We start from the raw sequence: 19,688 nt of genomic DNA on the forward strand, positions 1-19,688 counted from the left end.
TTGTTATGGGTATTGTTGTTGCTGTGGTTGTGTTATTGTTATGGGTATTCTTGTTGCTGTGGTTGTGAGTGTGGTTATGGTTGTGATTGTGTTATTGTTACGGGTATTGTTGTTGCTGTGATTGTGAGTGTGGTTATGGTTGTGATTGTGTTATTGTTACGGGTATTGTTGTTGATGTGGTTGTGAGTGTGGTTATGGTTGTGATTGTGTTATTGTTACGGGTATTGTTGTTGCTGTGGTTGTGTTATTGTTATGGGTATTGTTGTTGCTGTGGTTGTGAGTGTGGTTATGGTTGTGATTGTGTTATTGTTATGGGTATTGTTGTTGCTGTGGTTGTGAGTGTGGTTATGGTTGTAATTGTGTTATTGTTATGGGTATTGTTGTTGCTGTGGTTGTGAGTGTGGTTATGGTTGTGATTGTGTTATTGTTATGAGTATTGTTGTTGCTGTGGTTGTGAGTGTGGTTATGGTTGTGATTGTGTTATTGTTACGGGTATTATTGTTGCTGTGGTTGTGAGTGTGGTTATGGTTGTGATTGTGTTATTGTTATGGGTATTGTTGTTGCCGTGGTTGTGTTATTGTTATGGGTATTGTTGCTGTGGTTGTGAGTGTGGTTATGGTTGTGATTGTGTTATTGTTATGGGTATTGTTGCTGTGATTGTGAGTGTGGTTATGGTTGTGATTGTGTTATTGTTATGAGTATTGTTGTTGCTGTGGTTGTGAGTGTGGTTATGGTTGTGATTGTGTTATTGTTATGGGTGTTGTTGTTGCTGTGATTGTGAGTGTCGTTATGGTTGTAATTGTGTTATTGTTATGGGTATTGTTGTTGCTGTGGTTGTGAGTGTGGTTATGGTTGTGATTGTGTTATTGTTATGGGTATTGTTGTTGCTGTGATTGTCAGTGTCGTTATGTTTGTGATTGTGTTATTGTTATGGTATTGTTGTTGCTGTTGTGAGTGTGGCTATGGTTGTGATTGTGTTATTGTTATGGGTATTGTTGCTGTGGTTGTGAGTGTCGTTATGGTTGTGATTGTGTTATTGTTATGGGTATTGTTGTTGCTGTGGTTGTGAGTGTGGTTATGGTTGTGATTGTGTTAGTGTTATGGGTATTGTTGTTGCTGTGATTGTCAGTGTCGTTATGGTTGTGATTGTGTTATTGTTATGGTATTGTTGTTGCTGTGGTTGTGATTGTGGTTATGGTTATGGTTGTGTTACTGTTATGGGTATTGTTGTTGCTGTGGTTTTGAGTGTGGTTATGGTTGTAATTGTGTTATTGTTACAGGTATTGTTGTTGCTATGGTTGTGAGTGTGCTTATGGTTGTGATTGTGTTATTGTTATGGGTATTGTTGTTGCTGTGGTTGTGAGTGTGGTTATGGTTGTGATTGTGTTATTGTTATGAGTATTGTTGTTGCTGTGGTTGTGATTGTGTTATTGTTATGGGTATTGTTGTTGCTGTGGTTGTGATTGTGGTTATGGTTGTGTTACTGTTACTGGTATTGTTGTTGCTGTGGTTTTGAGTGTGGTTATGGTTGTAAAGTGTTATTGTTACAGGTATTGTTGTTGCTATGGTTGTGAGTGTGCTTATGGTTGTGATTGTGTTATTGTTATGGGTATTGTTGTTGCTGTGGTTTTGAGTGTGGTTATGGTTGTGATTGTGTTATTGTTACGGGTATTGTTGTTGCTGTGGTTGTGAGTGTGGTTATGGTTGTGATTGTGTTATTGTTATGGGTATTGTTGTTGCTGTGGTTGTGTTATTGTTATGGGTATTGTAGTTGCTGTGGTTGTGAGTGTGGCTATGGTTGTGATTGTGTTATTGTTATGGGTATTGTTGCTGTAATTGTGAGTGTGGTTATGGTTGTGATTGTGTTATTGTTATGAGTATTGTTGTTGCTGTGATTGTGAGTGTGGTTATGGTTGTGATTGTGTTATTCTTATGGGTATTGTAGTTGCTGTGGTTGTGAGTGTGGTTATGGTTGTGATTGTGTTATTGTTATGAGTATTGTTGTTGCTGTGGTTGTGAGTGTGGTTATGGTTGTGATTGTGTTATTGTTATGAGTTGTTGTTGCTGTGATTTTGAGTGTGGTTATGGTTGTGATTGTGTTATTGTTATGGGTATTGTAGTTGCTGTGGTTGTGAGTGTGGTTATGGTTGTGATTGTGTTATTGTTATGAGTATTGTTGTTGCTGTGGTTGTGAGTGTGGTTATGGTTGTGATTGTGTTATTGTTATGAGTATTGTTGTTGCTGTGATTGTGAGTGTGGTTATGGTTGTGATTATGTTATTGTTATGGGTATTGTAGTTGCTGTGGTTGTGAGTGTGGTTATGGTTGTGATTGTGTTATTGTTATGAGTATTGTTGGTGCTGTGGTTGTGAGTGTGGTTATGGTTGTGATTGTGTTATTGTTATGGGTATTGTTGTTGCTGTGATTGTGAGTGTCGTTATGGTTGTGATTGTGTTATTGTTATGGGTATTGTTGTTGCTGTGATTGTGAGTGTCGTTATGGTTGTGATTGTGTTATTGTTATGGGTATTGTTGTTGCTGTGGTTGTGAGTGTGTTATGGTTGTGATTGTGTTATTGTTATGGGTATTGTAGTTGCTGTGGTTGTGAGTGTGGTTATGGTTGTGATTGTGTTATTGTTATGAGTATTGTTGTTGCTGTGGTTGTGAGTGTGGTTATGGTTGTGATTGTGTTATTGTTATGGGTATTGTTGTTGCTGTGATTGTGAGTGTCGTTATGGTTGTGATTGTGTTATTGTTATGGGTATTGTTGTTGCTGTGGTTGTGAGTGTGTTATGGTTGTGATTGTGTTATTGTTATGGGTATTGTTGTTGCTGTGGTTGTGGATGGGATTTTGACGCACCTAAAACATTTAAATCAGGTATTTGCAGATACTTTGGCTCTTTTAAAAGATTTGGAAACTTGACAAGATGCAGGTTGTTTGTAAAGAACGCCAAGGCAGTGAGTGAGTCACTTTACGTCGGTCATTGAGTGTGATGTTGTCTTGCTGTTTCCTGTTTAAGTTCTGACAGTGTGATCAAACAGGTTCCACATATGAGGGAACCGATTCCTGTTTCATAACATTGAATCTGGTAAATTTGCTGCTTATAAGGAATAAAAATTTTCTGCCTCTAGTAGAATCAGAAGAAGAAGACCATAGTACCATAATAAATTCCAGCTTCTTATTTTCTATTTAAATTTTTGGTCTAATTTCTTTACATCATGTTGAAACGCATCCTATCGCATTGTGAGGAATTGATGATAGTTGTGGTTGCTATGGTTGTGGTTATGGGTATTGCTATGGTTATGGTTAGTGTTTCCCCTCACCGTCACATACCGATGCAAAGGGGTGACCCAACACGTCTCACAGTGCCGGTGTCACCGACCGAACGGTCCTCTCTAAAAATCGGTCTGCCCTGCGTCCGAGTCTGACTCTCTACACCCAAAGTGATCAAAGGAAATACTGTCTGTTAACCATCAGATGACAAAGTAAAACCTCTTTAATCATTCTAAAGTCAGTTTTAAGCAAAAATGAGGTGATCTGTGAATCGCTGCTGACACTCCAAAATGACGCATGTGCAGTGAAGGCAGGGGGGACCGTTCGGTCGGTGACACCGGCCCTAACCAATTTGGCACCGTAGGCAAGACTTTTAATGCACTTTGCATGTTGGCTTGGAATAAACAAACAAACCAAAATGACAGGGAGAACTCTGCTCAAAGCCTCTCCCAGCGACTCCCACCCCATTGAAATTGTTTATTTTGGGTAGGTCAGATTAGGGGAACCTTCCCCCGAAATGCCTCAGGAATTAGCAAAGCATGGATGAAGGCACGTTAACACTGCTAGCTACCTGATTCATCATATTATGTGGCGAGCTGCGTGGAAGAACAAAGACGGAGCCAGAGCCTTTGTTTTTTCTGCACTCTGCCACAAGAAGGTGCTTTTATTTTTACACACAACACAGAGACAATGGCTGAGACAACAACAACACTGAAAACCCCAAACTCCCATAATGCATTGCAGCACAACAATTTACAACAACTGGCCCAACGATCACTTCATTATTTTTACTGTACCTCTGTCTCGGTCCTGTTTTCCCTCCTCTTCTTTTCTTTTTGTCCTCCCCTGGGCACCAGACATTTTGGGCCATTTGACGATGTTGTTATGTTACAATGACATAATGACATAATGACATCATTTGACATTTTGGGGCGGAGAGGGGATGACGAGGAAACTAACTTGGCTGGTTGCTAAGACTGTAAATTGTTGTTCTGCAATGCATTATGGGAGTTTGGGGGTTAAGTGGTGTTGTGGTTCATGTTAGGTTAACCGTGTTGTTAGTGTTGTTGATTTGTTGTGTTTTGTAGTTCATTTGGTTTAGTCAGTTTGGTTGAGTGTCATGTTGTTGTTACCATAAGTGTAAAGTGTCATTGTGTTTGATGACTTCAACCTTTGTCTCTGTGTTGTGTGTGAAAATAATAGCACCTCCTTGTGGCAATGTGCATAAAAGACAAAAGCTCTGGCTTGCTCTTCGTTCTTCCACGCAGCTCACCACACTGCTATTATTATTTAATAGGCTTTGCTATGCAGTCAGATCAATATGGGCTTATATTTATTTTTGATTAAAAGTAGTTTTAACTAGTTTTAGTATCATAGTGAAAGTCGACTTCATTTATCCCTCATTTGATTCTGTTGTGACTTAAAGAGATTTGTTTTGTTTTTTTTAGTTACCAAGGGAGGTTTTGTTTATGGACTCACAGCGCCATCCACTGTTAGTCTGAAGACATTGAAGGAAGAATGTGTTTTTGTCATTTTTGTAAATAAAAGACACTTTCAGTTCACCTGTGTGCTCACTGGACTGAGGTTTAATCACCTGAACCATGATGGTGCGGGGGATCTCACGCAGAAAGGACCAGGCGGGATGTGAACCCACAACCTTCTTGCTGTGAGACAGCAGTGCTAACCATGAAGACCCTGTTCTGCCCTTTTTTCTCACATTTCATGAGTTTTCCTCAAAGGTAAACTGACTGATGTTGATGAGTTGTGTCTGTCAGTTCTTATCTGCATCAGTTTGAGTGAGAAAAAAATTAATTAATTAATCAGACGTTAATTCATGAAATTTGTGTCCACAAAGACGTCCAGCTGTAAACATGCTGTTCACATTGGTGCAGAATCCAGTATCAGCTTGACACAGGTGTGTCCACTCAGAGGACCCTCCTGGTTGTCCCACAATTTAGGAAAACTGGGAATCCTGTAAGAATCCTGTAGTGACTTCTTTTTGTTTGTTTGTTTTAGGTGAGAGAGACGGGAGAGCTGGAACTAGAAGAAGAACTTTATTCCAAACTCATCTTCCTCTATCGCTCTCCAGAGACCATGATCAAATGGACCCGGGACATCCAGAGCTGAGACCAGGACACACACCAGGGCTTGGACAGAAACTTTGTCCCCAGACAAACTGGTGAAGAAACTCTGACTGCTGGACGTCTTCTGGCTGAGGAGCGCTGACGTTCAAACCACTTTGAAATTCATTAAAGATCGAACGTCTCTTTGATGCACCGCCGCTTGGACGGGGGCGGTGCCTAGGACGTATGATTGTGTCTTTTTCCTTCTCACCACTCATGAGGTCAAGAACACGTGAGAAGACGTTGATGGATGACAAACTGGACTTTTGCCTTCAGGTGAGGATGGCAGCACAGCTGGACCGGCTCTCCTGACCCGCCACGCATACGTCCCACTGCATCAGTGACTTGGTGTGCTGTGACACGTGCACGCCGTGCCATAAACATCCACACGTGCACAACAGTGTGCACGTTTCTCAGTTCCCCTGGTGAGCTGAAAGTCGCTGCACTGACAGAAAAAAGGTTTTCTATGCACTAATTTATGGACGTTTCAGATTTTTTCACTTGTTAAATCATTTTGTAATCCAGATTATGACGTTTCAAATCATGTACAGAGATTATTGTTTCTAATTTAAATATTTTTCCTAAAGCTGTCATTTGTGCTTTGATAAGTTGTTGGTTCCACCTTCACACACAATTGAATGTGAAATAAAATCAAAGGATAAAAAAGTGCTGAAAACAGGCAGACATGGCAACGTAATATCATAAATATCAGTGAGCCGGTGGATCAGAACCACGACACTTCGGCTGGTTGGACCATTCTGCTGGACCTGGACTCCTGAAACTGTCTGTGCATCCATGTTCCATGTTCCAACATACTGTGTGTGTGTGTGTGTGTGTGTGTGTGTGTGTGTGTGTGTGTGTGTGTGTGTGTGTGTGTGTGTGTGTGTGTGTGTGTGTGTGTGTGCATGCGTGCGTGTGTGCGCTATAGAACTGCATGAGTATCTTTTTGAATTTTGTGATTTTTGAGATTTTGTTTTGCAGAACAGTCTGAGCCTAATGTTGGCTTTTTCTTCATCCTGTTAGTTTTTCAGTGTAATTGCTGTGACTTGTAGCTCATTATTTTACTCCTGTGTGAACCTTAGGATGGTTAGCATTTTTCTTAGCAGTTAACTCGTGCTAGCTTGGCTACACTCTTAGATTTTCTGGTACACAAAGTACACTACTTTACACTTTACATAAATCATGCGAGATGCTGGCAGATAGGGTGACTCTTTTAGACATTGTCCATAAGCTAGAACAGCTTCTTAGCTCAATGGAGTTAGATGTTACGGGCACTCCAGACGAGGTTAGTTTTGGGCCGGCTAGCGTCTTCATTAGCATTAGCCTAGAATCTCTGGCTGTGGAGGACGGCTTTCGGACCATGGTTAGGTGGAGGAAGTCATGTAGGGCTTGGTGCCCGGTTGCGGTACCCCAATCAAACTCACCACTGTGAACTGTGAGCCGGTTTTCTTCCTTGGATATGCCTGTTAGTCCTTTGAGCCCATGGGTGACTTCCACTCCTATCTCCAGGCCGAAACACCAGGCTTTAGTGATAGGGGATTCTATGTCCCGCAAAGTCAGGTTACAGACGCCAACTGACATTGAATGTATTCCTGGGGCCAGAGCTCCAACATTGAATCCCATCTTAGGGTGCTGACGCTGCAGACGTGTAGACAGACAAAGAAACATGACAGTAGATATAGTCACATAGTTATTTGCATCTGCACCAATGATGTCAGGATGAAGCACTCCGAGGTCACAAAAATGGACATAGGACATGTGACCTTGCCAGAAGTCAGGTGTGTCTAAACTCTGGACCAAATACAAACAACATGGGAAGATTGTTAAAGGCAAACATACTGGTAGACCAAGGAAGACATCAAAGCGTCAAAACTTAAAGCAATATGTCTCAAAAATCGAAAATGCACAACAAAACAAATGAGGAACGAATGGGAGGAAACTGGAGTCAACGTCTGTGACCGAACTGTAAGAAACAGCCTAAAGGAAATGGGATTTACATACAGAAAAGCTAAACAAAAGCCATCATTAACACCTAAACAGAAAAAAACAAGGTTACAATGGGCTAAGGAAGTGATCTTAATCCAATTGAAAATCTTTGGTGGAAGTTGAAGAAAATGGTCCATGACAAGGCTCCAACCTGCAAAGCTGATCTGGCAACAACAATCAGAGAAAGTTGGAGCCAGATTGATGAAGAGTACTGTTTGTCACTCATTAAGTCCATGCCTCAGAGACTGCAAGCTGTTATAAAACCCAGAGGTGGTGCAACAAACTACTAGTGATGTGTTGGAGCGTTCTTTTGTTTTTCATGATTCCATAATTTTTTCCTCAGAATTGAGTGATTCCATATTTTTTTCCTCTGCTTGGTTTAAAAAAGTAACCATTACTGACTGCCACAATGATTTTTCCTGATTTCTTATAGTGTTTCTTAAAGCCAGAAAGTTGCCATTTGAAATGACTTTAGTTTTGTGTCATGTCTGTGATCTGCTTTTTTTCTACAAAATTAAACAACTGAATGAACATCCTCCGAGGCCGGTGATTCCATAATTTTTGCCAGGGGTTGTAGTAAAGTAAATCTGTTTACTGGGAGTGCCCTTGCATGGCTGACGTCATACTTGACCATTTGTTCTCAGTGTGTTTTGTACAGTAACACTACCGCTAACCTTAGTGACATGAAATTTGGGGTTCCACAGGGGTCTGTCTTAGGCCCCCTGCTTTTCTCCCTTTATATAGCACCCCTTGGGCACATATTGCAGTGTTTTGGGATTACCTTTCACTGCTATGCAGATGATACTGAACCAGTTGATACCAGCCGATAACTGCTGGTAATCTCGTTCACATAAAATCTTTAGAAGATTGCCTTGCATCAGTGAGAAGTTGGATGTCTAGAAACTTCCTACTTTTAAACTCTGATAAAACTGAAATGATGGTTCTTGGTCCAGTGAGACATCTGCATCAATTTGACCAGTTAACACTCAGCCTAGGCTCATGTGTCATACATCACACTGACAAAGTGAGGAACCTTGGGGTAATTTTTGATCCTACATTGTCCTTTGACCTCCACATTAGAAATATTACGAGGACTGCTTTCTTCCACCTGCGAAATATAGCGAAGATTCGTCCCATCCTGTCTATGGCTGATGCTGAGATCCTGAGCCATCCATTTATCTCTTCTAGATTGGACTACTGCAATGTTCTATATTCTGGTTTACCACTGTCCAGCATTAGGGGTCTCCAGTTGGATCAAAATGCTGCAGCCAGACTTTTGACACAAAGCAAAAAGTTTGACCACATTACATCCATTTTGGCATCTCTTCACTGGCTTCCTGTCCCAGTAAGATCAGATTTTAAGGTTCTGCTGCTAGTCTGTAAAATTGTTCATGGACTGGTGTTGGGTATTTTCTCCTCCAAACATTTTTAAAACCTTTAACAAGACAAACAGAGTCAAGAAACACCAGTGAGACAGAAAGTCAAATTTTACGCGCGGAGTGCAGTCAGGCTGTACACCAAGGCTACACTAAAGTCTGGCCTGCTTTTCCGCTCTTTTTATTAAGAGACGCCCTCATCACATAAACAAAAACTTGTCCTAAGGGTGGGGGTGATGACGCAAGACAAGTTTCTTCCCGTAACATAAACGCATACGTCAATAAGTGCAGCTGTAAGGAAGAACACTTTCTTTTACACAGGTCACATCTCGTTCGTCTGTTGCAGTTATCAGCTGTTCTGCATCTGCCTGAAGTGTCCTGTCCTTCCCACTCCTTCACACTAAGCACCACATCACAACAGTCAAAACGTTCTCTTACTCCCAGTCGTTAGAGGCTGCGAAAACAAAGTTATATTATAATAATAAGTACATCCAGCCCTTCATTCCCAGCTCAGATTGACCCCAGAGTGCTAAAACAAGGTTGAATAACACATACATTCTCGGGGTTAGGTGCAAACAGCACAACACCGTTTTCATAAGAAAGAAGACGAAGGTACAAATGTTTAACAGTGATAACATATATATATATATATATATATATATATATATAAAATCCTTAACATTTCCCACCTGTTTATCACCTGTTAAACATACAGTAGGCATCACCCAGCTTAGTTAGTTAGTTTATTAACTTAATCTATTCTGTCCACGTTTTTATTAATTGAACACCACCAACAGATGGAAGATTCGAATCCAGCTGCTATTTGATCAACCAGTTTATACTCGTCAGGCACTCCTCTGGGGACTCCTATTGCGTCAATATATGTTGGATTTCCTACTCCTTTCCAATCTCTTTTTACTCTATGTCGGGCTATGCCTTTCTGCCAATCCTCAGGAATAAGAGAGGCTGCATATGTCGTAACGTCTTCAGGGGTCATGGGTAACAATAATGATATTAATGCACAATAACCTGACACATTTCGTGGCAGTCTGTCAAAGATTCTGTTATCACCACACCACCACCATACATCACTTCGGCTGACTGGTATAAATGAACCGTTTTTCTGTATTATTCGACTACACCACTTGTCTTATTACTTTTTCAGCTAAAGCTTCATAGGCTAAGAGTGTGTTAACTCATCACGTCAACAGTTCAAGCTTGAACTGGAGTTATGAGCTTTTCAATATCATCATAATTCTCAGTACAGTCATTATAGTTTTCTCCACTAAGGTCTGACTGTTTCAATGCTTGATATTTTGGCATAGTTTGTTGGAAGGCCAGATTACACTGTACAAATGTATTTGACACCATTTTGCCAACCATTGTTTTGATATAAGGGATCACACAACACATGCAAAGTCCAATCAGAATTAGGACTATAATAACTGGTGTCACCATTTTCAATAGTAACTGCCAACATGGTCCTGAAGTCAACCAGGACCAGGGATTCCACCGGTTCACGGCTAGGGTGTCTTTATGCATTGCATCACGAAGTTTATTCAGCTCTTCCAATGCGTCCTGCACATCCACTGAATGAATGGAGTCTGGGATGAAAGTACAGCATGTTGTGTTCAGCAGAACACAAACTCCTCCCTGTGAACCAGTAAGCAAGTCTAAAACCATGCGATTTTGCATCACCATGGTACGTAAAGCATCTATTTCAGTGTTTTGAGCTGCTACAATTTTTTTAGTTACATTCATGAACAGACCCAATCGATAATTCAGAGTTTCAATCATTAATGAATTTTTTCCCACTCCTATCCAGGGGAACAATGAATGTGCTATTTTATCTCCTACAGACCACAATTTTTTGGTCCTTTAGTACATCCGAGCCCCACATGTGATCATGTGGTAACACATCTGGGTATATCAATCTCCTCCGTCTGGTGCTGCCATTCTTCTCTGTGGAGGTCCTACCACATATGTATGGTCAGTCACCTGGGTAGGTGCACACACACCACCCCAATTTGGTGGGAGACTCATGTACAGTCTGGAACCACAAAGCCAATAGATGTCATCATACACCAGAGTACCATTTACAGGTGGTAACAAAAACTTACTAACATAAGCACATGATTCATCCGTTCCCCATGGACAGGAGCCTGTATAATTACATCCCCGTCCAATGTGATGAAGATAAGTACCATCCACATATTATGTTTTGGCTAGGCTTAAATTATTTGATAAAACATACGTTTGGGTACACAGACGTTTCTTAATTTTACCTACAGTTTTATTCCCTGTCCCGTAAAAGCAATTTGGGAATGGCCGTTGTGATGACAATTTAACGTGATGATATTTTTGCGTTTCCCTTCAGTCTAGTCAATGGAGCAGCACTTGGGCACGCTTGTACGTCCTCTGTTGAAATCCCTATCATATAAGTGGTTGCACTGAGGCAAGTGGTGTTAGAACTGCCCCCGAAATACAGTTTGATTATGCATCCGTATGATAAGACATTCTGTCACCCTAGCAGGGTGCGGTTTAGCCGTCAGAGCTGGGTGTGTTGAGGATATAGGTATTTGCGAACAAACATAACAATTAGTAACGTAATTCCATAGCCAATAAATGAACATATCTGTACCACATATTAGTATGGTATATATGAGGGTGTCCATCTGTCTCGTTCACATTATGAATAAACCTCTTCTGACGTTGCTTGCGTTGTTCTCTGGCTCGGTCCACAGTGAGCTGCAATTCTTGGGTCAACCACCAGGCCAGGAATCCGAGGAGCACGAAACACACTAAGATCACAACGCAACCGGCTGCCCTACCAACAGTCCGGCAGCGGCGGCTCTGAGCACGCCGCTCCGGGGTCTGCTGTAGTTCAGTCATGATTGCTAGGATACAGTGTTGTTAACCACCTCACCTAATAGTGCAAGGATCTCCCTGCTTCACTGGCATTGAGACAATCTATTGCTAATTAAATAGACTCCCTTTGTAGCCAGACTTCCCCTTACACTGTGGAGGCAGCCAACACACACTGTATCTTACAGTGATGTATCCACGTTGATCTCTCCGCTATCTTTACTGCAGTTGGTGTTGTTAACAGCACTTGGTATAGACCTTCCCAACGAGGACTGGACCAGTTCTTCTTCTTAATCACTCTGATGAACACCCAGTCTCCTGGCTAGACTACTGGAAGGCCGTCCTGTGGAAGATCAAAATTATTCGGCAGTAAATGTGTTTAAGTTATCTCTTTCTGTGTTAATGTCTTTTTCATAAAATTTGCTAATGTTTGTTCCTCATCTGCTGTTTTAGTATCCATGTCAAAATTGGTAGACGATATGGTCGTCCATAAAGTATCTCAAATGGTGTTAACCCTGATGGTGTTGGTGTTATTCTCATATACAATTTTACTAGGTCCAAACATTCAATCCAGGTTCGTTTTGTCTCTTCTATACATTTCCTTAATCTTATTTTTATTGTGCCCTTTGTCCTTTCCACTAATCCTGCACTGTGTGGATGATAAGCACAATGATTTTTGAGATTGACCTGTAGCGCTTCTCCTACGTATTGCACTATTGTATTAACAAAATGCGCTCCATTATCTGAATAAACTGTTTCTGGTATTCCAAATCGTGGAATGATGTCTTTGCACAATGCCTTAGCCACTGTAAGTGCATCTGCATGTTTTGTAGGGAACAATTCTACCCATTTTGAGAAGGCATCAATTACGACTAAACAAAATTCCTTCCCTTCATGTTTACTCAGCTGTATATAATCCATGTGAATCACTTGAAAGGGATATTGTGGTGTTGGAAATTTGCCTCTTTGGGGTCTCAAATTGCCTTGTGAGTTGTGTTTTGCACATATCATGCATGCTCTACAATGCTGTTTTGCATATGCATCGAACCCATAAAGACAAAAAAATAGATTGCAATTGCGATATCATACCCCTTGATGAGACATGCGTCACGCCATGGCTCATAATAGCTGCCCATTTAAACATATTTTTTGGCAATATGGGTTTCTTTTGTGGGCATACGTACAAATCATTTGCATACGTAGCTCCTTTATTTATCCACATCTGTTTTTCTCTTTCAGTTGCCTGCTGTTGCATGTCAGCAAGCAGTGTATGACCTAAATGCAAATCTGGAGTGGTGTCCTGTACAACAAAAATAGAAGAAGCCGCTGCTGCCTCTTTTGCTGCTCTGTCAGCAAAATCATTTCCTTTTGAAATACTGTCAGAGCCTTTGGTGTGAGCCGCACATTTGCATATAGCAATTTGGTTAGGCAATCTCACAGCCTTCAGTAGTGCAGTTAGGAGAGTGGCATGAGTCACTGGCTTTCCAGATGATGTCACCATTCCACGCTCTTCCCACAGTTTTGCAAACACATGCACTGTGCTGAAAGCGTACTGGCTGTCTGTATAAATTGTTACAGCCGTACCTTTAAACAGATAGCAAGCTGCAGTTAAAGCAACTAATTCAGCTGCTTGTGCTGAAAATGACGATGGCAATGAAGCAGAATCCAATACTTCTGAATTTGTGACAACAGCATATCCAGATTGTGTTTGTCCATAAGCGTTTTTAGTGGAAGAACCATCCACATACACAATTGTACTGTTTGGGATGGGTGTGTCCTGGAGGTCTGGGCGTGCTTTCGTACAGACTGTAGCTACATCAACACAATTGTGCGGCTCACCATCCTCAGGTAAAGGTATCAATGTGGATGGATTCAATGTTGTACAGCGCTCTACCGTAAGGTGTGGCTGTGATAATAGCAAGGACATGCACGAAAGATGTCTTGCTGGGGACAAAAGGCTCATGTTTGTCTGCAACAGAAGTGCAGAAACTGCATGTGGAACTTTCAGTGTCAACTGATGGAATAGAACAACATTACTGCTACTTTGAACAGCCATAGAGGCTGCAACAACAGCCTGTACACATGGTGGTAGAGCACTTGCTACTGCATCCAATTTAGATGAGTAGTAGGCAACTGGCCTTAATTTTGAGCCATACACTTGAACCAAAACACTAGTCATGAACTTATTCTTACAATCAGCTGTTTGAATGAATGGTTTACTATAATCTGGTAGTACCAAAACTGTGGATGACACTAATGTTTGTTTTACTTTTACAAAAGCTTCCTCAGCATCTTTGTTCCATTCCAACACGGTTGACATTGAAATATCATCCTTGTACATCAAATCAGAAAGTGGACTAGTCAATTCTGCATAACAGGGAATCCATGCCCTGCAGTAATTAGTCAGTCCAAGAAATGACATCATCTGCTTTTTGGTTTGTGGTTTTGGAGCGTGCAAAATTGCTTCCTTCCTGTCAGACAGGATCGTGCGCCCTGTGGCTGATAATTCATGTCCTAAATATTTTACTTTATCCCTACACAACTGAACTTTGTTTTTACTAACTTTGTGGCCATTATCAAATAAGAAACATAATAATGCTACTGTGTCAGTTATGCAGTTTTCTCGTGTGTCAGAGGCAATCAAAATGTCATCGACATACACTAATAGTTGGCTATCTGCCGGTGGAACGAAATTGGCTAAACATGCTGACATGACTTGAGAATAAATAGTTGGGCTCTCTGCGTAACCCTGCGGTAATCTGGTGAATGTATATCGTTGTCCTTTAAAGGTAAAAGCAAACCAGAATTGACTATCTGGATGCACTGGCACAGAGAAAAATGCATTACTTATGTCAATTACTGAGAAACTATTAGAATTTGGTCTCAGCGAATTTAACAAGGTGTGTGGATCTGGAACACATGGTGCTCTTTTAATTACAGCAGCATTTACTGCCTGCAGATCTTGAATCATTCTCCACCCCACTGAGGGCGGAGCCTTTTTTACAGGAAATATGGGTGTGTTACATGGTGAATCTGGACATGGCACTATTACTCCTGCTGTTAATAAATCCTCTATTACTGGCCTGATTCCTTCAATTGCATCAGGTTTCAATGGATATTGTCTTACACATGGTCTGTATTCTGTTTTTGGTCTTATAACTACAGGTTGTGCATTTTTAATCAGTCCTACGTCTGAAGGACCTGTTGTCCACAATCCTGATGGTACAGAAGAGAGAGATCATCCTCTTCAGGACTCAACTGAAACACTCAGGATTGTGAAGTGGACACATCAATGTGTGTTCCAGCTGTCAGCACCAATGAGACATTAACTGGCACTTTATACAATTTAGTTGATGGACTGAACTCCGTTCGTGGTCCAACTCTGCTCCAATCAGTGGCTGACAAAGCTGTTATGACTGTCAGTCCCAATTCTTGCCATTCTGTCAAATATGGTTTACAAAGTGACACATGTAATGGCATACCTGTGAATCTCAATTTTAAAATGTCTTCAGTGGCACCTGTTACTGTTATGACAGCTGTGGAGTTGCCATCATGAATCAAATCGGTCATTGTCAGCTTCACAGGTGAAATATTTTTCAATTTGTTTTCATACACTGGTGTTCCTGGCAATATGCCACTATGGACTCTAAATACACTCTCAAATCTGCATCTAAACTCTGTCCATGGTTCTCCTATCTTTGGTCCTAACACTCCTTTTGCACGTGTAATCATAGCTTCCACTCTTGTTTTCAAGACTAGATCATCATGTGTCAGTGGTACGCCTTGTTGGTCTGCAGGATTCCAGTCCCCGCGTATCTGACTCCATTTAGGGCCACATGCTTTCATCCACACCTGTTGGACTTCAGGTCCACTAAGGTGGTAAGAACTTCTAATGTTTTCTATATCCTGCATAAATCCCTCGATATCGACATGTGGCGATGGTATCATGTCGACTGCTGCTTTGATATCATCAGCATTCCATGTTCGATATACGAGCATGGTTGATCGATGTCCTGCTGTTCCTGCACGAGGATTTGGTACTTCTATCATAGGATAGGCACCTCCCTGGTCACTGTGTTCCACCATGGGAGGGGCTGTGGGCACTTTCGCTTGACTGCGTGTTTGTGGTTTTTCTGGTTTTTCACTTTTTACCTTAGGTTTTACTGCCAAATCATACTGTGGTGGCAATACATCGTCATCCTCTGGTAGAGGAGATAAAGGTCTCTTTGTCACCGACGATCCAGCCGGCGGTGGTTGTTGAGGCTGTTCTGGTTCTCTGTGCTGAATTATCACATCTTCTTCTGCCTTACCTACAGCTTTCTTTTTCCTTGCTTTCTCTAATTGTCGTTTCTCTGCTCCCTTCCGTCTGTTCTCTGCTTCCTCCTCCCAAAATGCCACTAAATCTGCCCCTACTTTCTGCATCTTTTTCTCATCACCTTTATGTTGCTGTTCTAACTCCTTCTTTAGCTTCTGTATACTGATCAGGTTCAGTCGTCCGTCAAAGTCATGTTTATTATCCAGGTCTCCAATTTCTTTGTTGCTTTTGGATTTTTTGCTTCCATAAATTTCCAGTCGTCAGTTGATAAATTTTCCTTATTTTTAGACGTCTTACCCCCCATTTTTATTATCCCTTGTTATAATTTGGACTTCAGACGGGGGCACACCTAGGGTGTTCTAAATCTGAAGTTTTCACACTTTCTTTGGACGTGACAATTAATTTGCCGTCGTGTGGTTGATTCCTTTCACCTCCCCGTAGGAAGTGGAATCACTTGCCTGCTGCTTCCACACACACGGTTGTCACTAACGTTGTCCAAAGTATTACACTTTCACACAGTTATTTACACTTACACAAAACACTATTTACACATAGAAACACTTTTAATAATCATACGCGTATTCTTATGCCAGAGGAACTCGCCCTCCCGTGAAATTTAACTAATGTCCTGCATTAGGGGACTCCGCCGTCCCTGCCAGATTTAACTGCTTTTTTACAGTGCACATATTTCTACCCGGGATTTCCTTTACGTATTAAAACAGAGGAGTCCGTACCCTCCTTCCGGAATTTAACTACGGGCGTCCCTCGCAACCGTAGAGGAGTCCGCCCTCCTCGCGGATTTTAACTGCTTTACATTAACAGACGATTCCACGCCATCGCTTACGGAGTTTAACTGTTTTATGTGATCTGATCACCACTCACTCAGTACTGTTACAAAGAAATTCTACTCACTGACTCGACCTCCTGTCTGTCTTCTTCGGGAAAATCTCGTCAACCAGACGATGCCAACGGTGGTCGACAATTGCAGACACGATCAATCGATCGGACCTTGGCCAAGGATTTACGTCTGGACTTGGCGACCCCCCACCGGACACCTCCGGTATTGTTGAGATCCCGGACTGAGCCCCCAGTCAATGTTGGGTATTTTCTCCTCCAAACATTCTTAAAACCTTTGATAAGACAAACAGAGTCAAGAAACACCAGTGAGACAGAAAGTCAAATTAATCACGCGCGGAGTGCAGCCAGGCTGTACACCAAGGCTACACTAAAGTCTGGCCTGTGCTCCCGCTCTTTTTATTAGAGAAGCCCTCATTACATCATAAAACTTGTCCTAAGGGTGGGGGAAGGATGACGCAAGACAAGTTTCTTCCCGTAACCTAAACACATACGTCAATAAGTGCAGCTGTAAGGAAAAACAGTTTCTTTCTTTTACTCTTATCGTCGAAGGTCAGCACATCCTGTTCGTCTGTTGCAGTTATCAGCTGTTGTGCATCTGCCTGGAGTGTCCTGGTCTTCACACTAAGCATCACATCACAACAGTCAAAACAACCTTCAGTTCTTTTACTCCCAGTTCAGCCTGACCCCGTCATGCTTCACTCCCAGTCGTTAGCGGCTACGAAAACAAGTTGTATAATAATAATTATAAGTACATCCAGCTCTTCATTCCCAGTTCAGATTGACCCCAGCATGCTAAAACAAGGTTGAATAACACGTACATTCTCGGGGTCAGGTGCAAACAGCACAACACCGTTCTCATAAGAAAGAAGACAAAGGTACAAATGTTTAACAGTGATAACATATATATATATATATAAAATCCTTAACAGGGTGCTCGAGGGTTCATGGGAGTTTGCCCAACCAGTCCACATGTGTTTTGTGGATCTGGAGAAGGCATTCGACTGTGTCCCTCGGGGCACCCTGTGGGGAGTGCTCCGGGAGTACGGGGTCCAGGGTCCTTTGCTAAGGGCTATCCGGTCCCTGTACAACCGCAGCAGGAGCTCGGTTCGCATTGCCGGTAGTAAGTCAAACCTGTTTCCAGTGCACATTGGCCTCCGCCAGGGCTGCCCTTTGTCACCGGTTCTGTTCATTATTTTTATGGACAGAATTTCTAGGCGCAGCCAGGGTGTAGAGGGGGTCTGCTTTGGGAGCCACAGAATCTAGTCTCTGCTGTTTGCGGACGATGTGGTTCTGTTGGCTTCGTCAAATCAGGACCTTCAGCGTGCACTGGGGCGGTTGGCAGCCGAGTGTGAGGCGTCTGGGATGAAAATCAGCACCTCCAAATCCGAGGCCATGGTTCTCGAACGGAAAAAGGTGCTTTGCCCTCTTCAGGTCGGTGGAGTGCCCTTGCCTCAAGTGGAGGAGTTTAAGTATCTTGGGGTCTTATTCACAAGTGAGGGACGGATGGAGCGTGAGATCGATAGACAGATCGGTGCAGCATCTGCAGTGATGCGGTCGCTGTATCGGACCGTCGTGGTGAAGAGAGAGCTGAGTAGGGGGGCAAAGCTCTCGATTTACTGATCGATCTACGTTCCGATCCTCACCTATGGTCATGAAATTTGGCTCATGACTGAAAGAACGAGATTGCGGGTACAAGCGGCCGAGATGAGTTTCCTCCGCAGGGTGGCTGGGCGCTCCCTTAGAGATAGGGTGAGGAGCTCGGTCACGCGGGAGGAGCTCGGAGTCGAGCCGCTGCTCCTCCACGTCGAAAGGAGTCAGTTGAGGTGGCTCGGGCATCTTTTCCGGATTTCTTTTCAATACTCTACATTTCTGAATATGGATTTTCGGACAGCACGGTGGCTTAGTGGTTAGCACTGTTGCGTCACAGTGAGAAGGTCATGGGTTGGATTCCCAGCTGTGGTCTTTCTGTGTGGACTTCTTCTCCCCATGTTTGTGTGGATCCCCTCCGGGTGCACACAGTTTATTAAAATGATATTTAATGAAATATTCAGTGAACTGCAGAATGTTTTTAAACTTGTGAATAATTTGATCCTGACTGAAGCAGCTCTGACCTGGCGGTAGATGCGCTCCCAGGCTGCAGGTGGCGCTGTGGCCGCCGGTCACAGTTAAAGAGGAAGAAGACGTTGCCGCGCTTCGGAAGGGTTGATTCAAAATGGAGTTAGTTTCTGCGCTGCAGTTTCTTAAGATCAGCGACGTTTCACCAGGTAAAGTCTGATTTATGAACGACTTCTGTTGCTAACTACGGTGTTTTAACCGCCCTTAAACAGTAAGTTTCAAAAAGTTCATTTTACATTTGTTTAATGAAGCTGCTCTAAATGAAGAGATTCATCAAAATATCGACGTAAATTGCGAAGGTGTTTTGCTTCTTTCATCATCCATCCACCTCAAGTTCCAAACGCTGGTTTCTAAGCGAGACGGAAAGAACTGTACGTGACACCGGACTCGAACTGAGCCCAGCCGTAAAGTGCGTGTGGAGCAGCGGAGCGGTTGCTTCTGTGAGCGCGTCACCAGCTTTACGGCACCACAACAGAGCTTTGCAATCGTGTGTTTTCAGCCAACTTTCAAGCCTATGAATTCCGTTCGAGAATTTGAAAACAGCACAATGCGCCCCTGTCATTATTGTATGTGTCGCTTAAGGCTTAAAGCCTTTGAAACAATCCTTGTAAAAGCCTTAACTTTTACAGTCCGCTAATGTTACTGTATACGAAATTCAATGGGAGCAGTGTGAGTGTGGTAGCGGTGATTTTTGCCCCCGTTTGACGCACGCATGCGCAGATGCGATGCGCACTTCACTTATTCACATGACTTATCTGCTGAAGCTGAGCCAGATAAA

General features: G+C 42.4%; 1 long non-coding RNA gene across 1 annotated transcript; it reads left to right on the plus strand.

Annotated features, from left to right (window-relative positions):
* The first annotated feature begins 3,573 nt into the window (after positions 1-3,573).
* On the plus strand, positions 3,574-5,988 carry LOC117505844. Its single transcript, XR_004559285.1, has 3 exons — positions 3,574-5,011; positions 5,128-5,187; positions 5,289-5,988. It is a non-coding gene; the product is annotated as an uncharacterized LOC117505844 (long non-coding RNA).
* Positions 5,989-19,688: the final 13,700 nt, after the last annotated feature.

This window comes from Thalassophryne amazonica, unplaced genomic scaffold, assembly GCF_902500255.1.
Source record: "Thalassophryne amazonica unplaced genomic scaffold, fThaAma1.1, whole genome shotgun sequence".
Classification (NCBI taxonomy): domain Eukaryota; kingdom Metazoa; phylum Chordata; class Actinopteri; order Batrachoidiformes; family Batrachoididae; genus Thalassophryne; species Thalassophryne amazonica.